Here is a 9,620-nt window from a genome sequence, read left to right as displayed (position 1 = left end):
GAGGGTCGGACCAGGTATGAACCCGGTCAGATCATAAATTCTCCATATCAAATGTGATATGACATTTAATGAAGCACGCAGAGATTATCACCTGACGACGAACCCAATTAAAAACCAAGCCCTTGGGATCGACCGAACGCTTGGTCTGGGGGGCTCGTGATACGGAGAAATTATGAGCAGACCGGGTTCATACCTGGTCCGACCTTCGACCCCGGTCGAGACGAGAGAACCGACTCCGCTCCCGAGCGAACCGGATCCGTAAGATGGCTTGTCAAGAAGAAAGCTTATTCGGTTGCAAGCGTGCCCTAATCCTACTTATGGATTAGGGTAATCACCCTAATGATGGCAGACTCGGATTGACGGTCATGGATAATCATTATCGAAGGGATAACCATCACATAACCTAAAGGTTATCTTAGGAGTCCTCTACTAGTCCAAACTAGTAGAAGTCTATTGCTCAACGGATCTAACAGTTAAGATCCAACGACTACCCGAAGAAGGCTCAAGTGCATCCAATGAAGGAGATTCGAAGGTACACTCTATATAAACCTCACTACCATACAAGGTGAGGGGATCGAAAAGAATACTATCTGAGACTCAGGTTCAGATACATACTGATAGACCTAAACTATCAGCGATCTGCTATCTAGATCACCTTTCCCAGTTCTTCATTCCTTAGCTCTGTGCTTCTAGCAGAGCCGTTTGTGATTAAGTTCATCAATTGACTTAGCCTTCGGAGGTGGACTCCCGACCCCAGCGGTCGGGCCACATCTGACGCTTTCGTTTTGCAGGTCATCACGAGGAGATCTAAGGGCTGAGCAGATTTTGGACGCATCAGGTGTGTACTGATGATTTGAAAGGAACCCCTGGATATATTGATCCAGAATATGTTCAAACTGGGACACTCACTGAAAAGTCTGATGTTTACTCTTTCGGCATAGTATTGCTTGAAGTTTACCCCTACATTGTCGGGGATGAATGGCTTGAAGGGAAGTACTCTCCTAAATCAATGGAGTTATTTGAGGAGATTGTAATGAAATGCATTTGCAAGGAGGGTATGCATCGACCCACAATGAAGAAAGTGTTGTCGGATTTGAAGCTTGCCTTGCATAATCATGAAGCTTGGCTGAAATGTAAATTGAAAAGTGATGAAAAGAAAATGACAGCTAGAGAATTCACAAGACGGCCGTGGGAATTACTTTGAGGATGGTATGTTGATGAAAATAATTAACTATTGCTTAAGTTTGGTGAATTGAATCTCAACCATTACCATGCATTGATTAATTTTATGTTAATCAATCGCTGTTTTTCTCTCATGTCTATCTTTATTTCCTACAGCACGTAAAATTCTCTCTTCAGTGATCGTCTCCCTCATTTGTTCAAAAATCAGTTTGAACCTTAGAAGAGGAGCGGATGGAATTGGTGAAGTGAATATCTAAAGACATTAATGTGGATCCTTATGAAACCATTGAGCTTCTGAGCAATATAATTTTTTATAAGTTTGATTTCAATTAAACATCAACTGCAGATACCACTTGCAGAAAAAAATCCTTCTATGCATGTATGTTCAACTGATCGAGAATCAAGATGAATCAAATCATAGTGCCTAAGAGAAAAAGTTGCATATATTGTTCCTGGATTTCTTGTTTCTATAGTATATATTGATCTTGGAACTGTAAGATTGGTTACTTTTATATTTGTTCTGTATTTTTCGTGCAAACTGAGTTTTGGCTTATGTTTCTTATTTGCTCCCCTCCCTATCTGACAGAAACATATATGAGTGAAAAACTTGAGAAACTCACATGTTTACCCTGTGCAGCACCCTGTTAAACTAAGTCATAAATCAATCTCACACCAAACTTGTTGAATCGTGCCTTTCAACAGAAAGGCTTTCAGAGACGCAGAACCAGAGCATGTATCAGTTCAATTATATTTTCCACTTGATGCTTGGTGAACTTAGGCCTTAGCCCTGGTTGAAGTAGATCAAATGGGTCTTGGAGAAGAATAAAAGCGATTCTGGCCTAAATAGGCTCCAAAGTATGTTTGTTTGTTTGTGTTGTGTGTGGGTGTGTTTTTTTTTTTTTTTTTTTTTTTGATGTTTTTGGTTAAGTCAATTGAACCAGGTTCACTGATGTGCTCAAGTTGCTGTTTTCATTAATAGGTCAACTTAAATTAGCATTGAGGTTCTTTTGAGAGCGTGTCTTGAAGTTGCATGAAGATTGGTTAACATTAAGGTAAATCCAATCCAATGGAGTCGGTTGCTGCTGTCATTTTATTTAAGAATCGTTAAGTTACATGGTTTGTGTTACAAAAATGGTGGAATATTTTGGGATACTTACATGAAATTGAATGGAAGATCTCTCACTTCATCATGCTAACCCGGTAGCTAATTGTTGATGAAGGCAATGGCAAATCCCAGGACAATCAGCAAGCTCAGAAATGGCCAAGATTTAGGGCCTGTTTGGTTATTTGAGTCTGAAGATTTCAAAAATTTAGAAATTTCAAATCTATAGATTTCAAATCTATGGAGTCATGGTTCATAAAATTAACTGTTTGGTTAGCCTAGATCTTTGGAATGAAATCTATAGATATATCCTAAAAAAATATTTATGGAGTCACGGTTCAAATGTTTAACACTTTTGTTGTAGAAATGAAATCCTTGGATTTCACCTTATACCCAAAAATCTGCAGATTCACGTTTTTAGTGTAAAAAGGTGAATCTCTAGATTTCATGAATCTAGAGATTCACACAACCAAACAGCTATAAATCTCCCATTTGTGAATCCAAAGATTTGAAATCTCCGAATTCATGTAACCAAACAGGCCCTTAGGGATGCCAAGATATATTGTATGTGATTTTTCTCTTGTCCCCAGCCGGAGGGATTGTATATCTTACTTTCCTTTTTGTTTTTTTTACTGTTGGAGCTTTTTCATTTTAGTAATGAAAATGAAGAAGACCCTGTTTTCCTCTCATGCCACTCTTTATTTCCTGCAGCTGTTCTCAAACTGTTATTACTTTGGTCAAACATCTTGCTCATTTGTGTGAATATATATCAATTTGAATACTGAAGAGGAGTGATGGGAATTAGTGAAGAAAAGTCCTAGAGACGTCAATGGGGATCTCAGTGAATCCTTCAAGTTTCTGAGCAGAAATATTTTACAAGGTTGATTTCAAATTGACTGCAGATACCACTAGCACTGAGAATCAAACTTCTACGTATGTTCTACTGATCGAAAATCATGACTAATCAGATCATAGAGCCTAAGAGAAAAAGTTGGGAAAACTTTCTTTTGCATATATGGGTCATGGATTTCTTGTTTCTATTGCTTATTTCTTGATTTGGGAACTGTAAGCTTGATTACTTTCATGTCTCTTATGTATTTTTCTGACAGTCTAATTTTGGCTTATGATCCTTAATTGCATTTTGGTAATGTTTGACAACTCACAGATGGTAATTAAGATGCTGCTGTCCCAGGCCTAATTTCTCTTTTGAGTTTTTGATATATGGAAGATATCCTTAATCACTGTTCTTATTTTATTACTCACAATTTTTTGTTTCTATTCCTAGAGAGCGCAATCACATAGTTCACTCTCTAGCTTGGAAGGCAATTACACCCATATTCCAATATTTGGTGTTGATCAAAACTATGTAAGTATGATTTCCTGAGTTCTTCCTGCTCTTTAAAATGAATTTCAGTTCTTCGTGAAAAAAATGTTTTTACAATATACAATTTTTTGTTTATGATAACTCATGTTTGTAAGTAAACAAAATGGTGAAGTGCAGAGTAAGAGCCCTGTTAGGAAATATTGTTCTTTTGGTGGATCAGCAAGCAAGTTCTGTTTGGAGCTTGAATATGCAGCTTATAATTGGGGTTAATATAATTAAAGAATTTTTACAGGAATACAATGAGTAGGGCTTATGGTGTGTTTCTTCCAGCAATTTCTTCTCTCTCCAAAATTTGAAGGCTACTAACCCCAATGTGGCAAAATTGGTTAAAAAAAACAGCACTTCTAAGCATGGAACGAAGTTTCGGAAAAATTCGCCGGTTCGCCAGCCGGCGAACCTAGGGAACCGGCGAAATTTTGCCGAAACTTCGGCGAGAAATTATAATTTTCGTTGGCATTTGTCGTTGATGGAGATGGCTGCTGGACAATTGAAAATAAAAATAAAATAAAAACAATCACATGTGACCTGACATAGTGACATCACAGTGCTTGGGAGAATGGAAATGTGGGATAATATAAAAAACAAAACTGAGTGGGAATGTGGGAATTGGGATAATAAATTATAAAAATCAAAACTGGCCAAATCACTTTAGGTTTCGTGAACCGTGAACCTTCATCTTTGCAGATGCAGTCATGGAGGTGAAGCGATGGAGTGGAGCGGTAGAAGTGTTCGTTGCAGATGAAGGTTTTCAGATGATTAGTTGCTGATGGAGGTAGATCGTTTTTAGGCTTGGTTCGTTGCAGATGGAGTTGGAGCGGTAAAGGCTTGATTCGTTGCAGAGGTGGTTTTTAGGCTTCTCTTCTTCCCTGAAATTCTCTGTTCCTTCTCCGACGACGACAACACCTGGAGCTTACAAGAAGAAATAAGAGCAAACGAGTAACGAGTTCGAAAACGAGGAGAAAAATCACAAACCATCGCCAACACTGTCAATTCCTTGTTCGATTCTCTTGTTTTTTTTTTTTTTTTTGCATTTCTTCCCTTCAAATGTAGGGATTTCATTCAAGATTGGGTTTTTAAGGCTAGGGTTTGAGATTTTGGGAATTTTTAGGGTTTATTTCTTCTGTTAATGGGGCTGGATTCTCTGGTTTTCCATTAGAAAATGACGAACATGATTCTCTTGTGAAGCCTTGTCTCGGCGACAGAGCAACCAGGGAGAAACAGAGGGGACCGAATGTTTGAGAAATCGGCCGGATCCCTCCAGTTCGGCGAGAAAAGCCGAGATATCGCCGAGAAATCCGGCCTATTTTGTTTCGCCCCACACTGTCGGTTCGCTGAGTACCGACATCAGCGAATTCGCCGAAATTACCTTCCATGCTTCTAAGTAAGAGATTAGAGTTCGCATACCCTGAGGGTTAGGGACGATGTTCCGCTTTACATGATATAATGCCCTCCATTTCCAACATATATAAAATTGCATGTTCCAAAAATCAATAATTTGAAGGCCATTCCTTTCTCTTCAAACTCCTTTCAATTATGATTCAAAATTTTGATGAAAATGCAGCACTGTTTTGAAGTGGTTCGGTTCATCACTGTGGCCAGAAAGAATGCAGTCAAAAGCCTGACAAGCAAGCTGCTCAATGATTTGTGAATGTTTGGAACCGGAATATGAAATTAACAGTAGAGAAATCAAAATCGTAATTTGGTGTAAACTATATTTCTCCACACATTTTAACTCCTGGCGGCTCTGAATCCTTTTACTAGTAAACTTCTCCTCTAGGATATTTCCATTTGCTGAATCATGACAACAATGGCGGCTCTGTATCCGTTTACTAGTCAACTTCTCCTCTAGGAAATTTTCAATTGCTGTAGACGTGGCAACGCGCCTTCCACTCGATTCTTCGCTTTGGAAAGGTCATGTGAAAATCAAATGATGGTTCCCACAAAGCACCAACTTCGTTTCTGTGAGCAAACAGAGTTTCTTGAGGAAACTGAGACTTCTTTCTATCAATCTCTTTCTCTCTCTCTGCAACAGCAAGAAATGGACTACCCTTCCACTACAATCACGTTTGGATGTTCTAATCTTGATGTCTTCCTCAACTTCAGGGGAGAAGATACCCGTAATAACATCGTCGGACTCCTTCACTTGGTTATGAAAATCAAAGGAATCGACGTGTTTCTTGATAGTGAAAAGTTATGGATTGGTGAAGCTATTGGACCAGCCTGCCTTAGAGCAATCGATCAGTCCAAAATCTCAATCCCTGTTTTCTCTCAAAGATACGCAGAGAGCAAATGGTGTTTGCTGGAGCTTGCTCAGATTCATAAATGTTACATGTCTAGTGGTCAACTAGTGTTGCCCATATTTTTCGATGTTGAACCCTCACATGTTCGGAATCAAACTGGGAGTTTTGCAAAAGCATTTAGAGAACACGATAGGAATTTTGAGCCTCAAATCGTGGACAGTTGGAGGAAAGCTTTGAAAGCAATTGGAAATTTGAAAGGAGAAGTTGTTGACAAGAACAAGTAAGTCTCAATCTCATAAAACTCAAAACTATTTTTAGCTATCTTCAGCAAATTTTCACACTGTTTGTTTGATTATATGGATTCAATTTTCCCTCTCAAAGTCAATTTAGCGCTGGAATGAAGTAATTAGTTATTTTGAAGCTCTTTTATCACTCCGATGAGATTCATGTAACCTGCAGATCCCCACTTCATGCATAATAATGGATAGCTCCAAATTCTTCATGTTCTATATATTTTGCTATTCTAGCAGTTCCATATTTTTTCTTATTTTGTTCTATTTTTTACATTAAATTGTTACAGGAATCAAGCGGAGATTATTGAATTAGTTGTTAAAAGGGTTTTGGATGTGCTGGTTAGTACCACGTACTTGGCTGAATGTAAATTCCCAATGGGTGTGACTTCTCACGTATATGATTTCTTATCTTTATTAAGTATTGGTTCTCAAGATGTTCAGTTCATAGGAATCTGTGGCCTCTCTGGCATAGGCAAGACAACCATTGCTAAGGCTATCTATAATTGCATCCATTCACGTTTCAACAGGCAAAGTTTTATTTCAGATGTCAACAAACAAGCAATGGAATGTAATGGCCTTGCTTATTTGCAGAAGCGTCTTCTTAGAGACTTGTTCAAAACAGATTTCGACATTGTTGATCTTCATAGAGGGAAAACAATGATAGAACAGAGACTTCGTAAAGAAAATGTTCTTCTTGTTCTTGATGGCGTGCACAATAAAGAACAACTAGATGCTTTAGCTGGTGAGCGCAATTGGTTTGGTCAAGGAAGCCGGGTAATAATAACTACCAGTGATGAACACATCTTGAATGTGGCCAAAGTCAATAAAGACAAAATCTGTTTGCTTAAAGAGCTCAACCACGAGCAATCTCTTCAGTTGTTTAGTTTGCATGCCTTCTCGATGCTTGAACCTCCCGAAGAGTATATGCAACTTTCGCATGATGTGGTACATTACTCAAGGGGGTTGCCTTCTACTCTAGAGGTGTTGGGATGTTATTTATCGGATATTAGCAGCAAGGAAGAGTGGAAAATTACACTGCAAAAATTGAAAGCTGGAAAAGCTTCAATCTATAGGCTTGCATCTTTACGCAGACAACGAGAAAACATAAGGATTAGCCGAATGGAAGAGAATTCCCTTGGTCTTCAACCTCTATTTCAAAGAACCATTGGATTTAACAACCCTGTTACAGTGGTTACTCAAGTTCTTACACGATATATAGATCCATATGGCTCCACAACTACAAAGAGAGTTTGTGAGGGTTTAACAACAGAAAACCAGCAAATTGAATCAGTAACAAGTAGAGCAAAGAATGAAGATGAATCATACAACAAGCCAATTAGGTTCACGTTAGAAGAGATTAAGGCTGCAACAACAAATTTTGATGCATCACTCCAGATCGGAAAGGGTGGGTTTGGTACAGTTTACAAGGGTTTTTTGGAACAAGCTAATCGATGGGTAGCCATCAAGATTGCCAAATCTTGAGAAAGCAGGGAAGAATTTTCAAAAGAGATCACTATTCTATCGGAGTTCAGGCATAGGCATTTGGTTTCACTGTTTGGCTTCTGTGAGGAAGAGAATGAATTGATTTTGGTGTATGAGTATATGGAAAAGGGAAATCTTCGCGAGTATCTCTATGACCGTGGTTTTTGGGAGCAGGGTCTACTGCCTCGGAAGCAAAGTCCACTGTCTTGGAAGCAAGAGGTTAGAGATTTGCATAGGTGTTGCAGAAGGGCTTCACTGCCTCCATGAGGGCTCAGCTGGGATGAAAGTAATCCATAGGGATGTTAAGACAGATAACATACTATTGGATGACAAGTTTATGGCTAAGATAGCAGATTTTGGGATCTCAGTAATATCAAATCATGAATCCAGTGAAACCTGGGAATCCGGTAGAACTCGTGATCTGTTGAAGGGAACCCCTGGATATATTGATCCAGATTATGTTGAGACTAAGACACTAACTGTCAAGTCTGATGTTTATTCTTTTGGAGTATTACTGCTTGAAGTTGTTTGTGGCAAGACACCTTTTGAAAATGTGAACCATGGGGTCTTCGACACGTTTAGCTGCTTTCACACATCCAGATTTAATAGAGATGCCTGGCAACCTCTCATTGGGGACCAAAAGCTTATATGGAACTATTCTCTTGAATCATTCAGATTTGCTAGAGTCGTCTTGCAACCTCTCACTGTGGACGAAAAGCTTAGAGGGAAGTATTCTCCTGAATCAATGGAGTTATATATGGAGATTGTACAGAAATGCATTCACAATCACGGCGAGCATAGACCCACAATGGGGGAAGTATTGTCGGACTTGAAGCGCGTCTTGAAGTTGCATGATGATTTGTTAAAATTGCAGAAAAAAATTGTTTGTAAAAGAGTTCCCAGATGGCCGTTGGAAGCAGTTGCTGGTACGTCAATGAAATTCACTATTGTTTTTGATCAATTAATTCTCAACCATACATTCAATATTTTTATTTAAATAATTAACCCCTATTGTTTTCTTATGCTTATGCTAGAGTGATAGATGACTTGTAGTCGTGGTGTGCGTAAGCTGGCCCGGATGAACCTCATTTCCAAAAAAATAGAGTGACAGATGACTTCCAAACATGCTCAAGAGTTTGCTCAAACTAAAGTGGTACCGGCAACGGAGCAAAGGGTGGATATGCTTTGGATGGAGGGGGAGTTGGTTGCTGCCGCCGCTGTCATTTTATTTTAGAATTGTAAAAGACAACGGTCTCACTGATTTGTCTGTTTGAGACAAAGGTTCCTTGAGAATGTGAGATGAGGTTTAGGAGGCAGGGTTTGAGTCTTCTAGCCATAATTTTAGTCACAATCTTGTAATTAACATTATAAAGGCTAATGGGTCTGAAGTTCGAGACCTCCTCAGGGTTGTCCCGTTTTGGAATAAAACATGGAAGAGTGTGGTTTGTTCCAAATGGGAGGGTGAGGTGGGAGAAGAAGTTATTGACAAAGGCTTGAAGTTCATTAGAGATTAAGTCCCAGTTTTTTTGGTAAAAAAAGACATTGAATCCATCAAAACCTGGTGCTTTGTGGGGACTCATAGAGAACAAGACATCTTTAATTTCCTCAAGAGATGGTGGGTTAGAAATGTTGTGTGGGATTAGATTAGGGTCCAGAGGGGGAAAAAAACCTTCCACTAAATCAGGGTCAAGAAAAAGGGAGGTAGTGAAAAGGTTTTTCATAAAGTTAGCAAAGGCTATAGCAATACCCACAGTATTCCTAAGGGTTTGTCCCTCGTGTTTGAGGGTCAGAATTCTTCTTTGGTGGTTGTGAATTCTAGCTGCCATGTGAATGTGTGATAGTACCTGATATTCCTGTCCCCATCAGAAACGTATTTCTCTCTGGAATTCTGAAACCATAACGTTTCTGAGTCCTCAAAGCCCATTGGATTGTATGGA

The 9,620-nt window shown here is 39.1% G+C and overlaps 1 long non-coding RNA gene and 1 pseudogene across 2 annotated transcripts; both read left to right on the top strand.

The window, feature by feature from the left end:
* The first annotated feature begins 568 nt into the window (after positions 1–568).
* On the top strand, positions 569–4,888 carry LOC149005987 (uncharacterized). The gene is made up of 4 exons (XR_016175545.1): positions 569–2,037; positions 2,162–2,234; positions 3,570–3,650; positions 4,353–4,888. It is a non-coding gene; the product is annotated as an uncharacterized LOC149005987 (long non-coding RNA).
* A 97-nt stretch (positions 4,889–4,985) lies between these two features.
* On the top strand, positions 4,986–9,446 carry LOC149005986 (uncharacterized; annotated as a pseudogene). The gene is made up of 3 exons (XR_016169935.1): positions 4,986–6,188; positions 6,489–8,609; positions 8,718–9,446. The product of XR_016169935.1 is annotated as an uncharacterized LOC149005986 (transcript).
* The last annotated feature ends 174 nt before the right edge of the window (positions 9,447–9,620 follow it).

This window comes from Hakea prostrata, chromosome 9, assembly GCF_041222555.1.
Source record: "Hakea prostrata isolate BN-2017 chromosome 9, UWA_Hpros_2, whole genome shotgun sequence".
In the NCBI taxonomy this organism is placed as follows: Eukaryota; Viridiplantae; Streptophyta; class Magnoliopsida; order Proteales; family Proteaceae; genus Hakea; species Hakea prostrata.
Note: the sequence above shows the minus strand (reverse complement) of the source record. Positions and strands in the feature narration are given on the sequence as shown.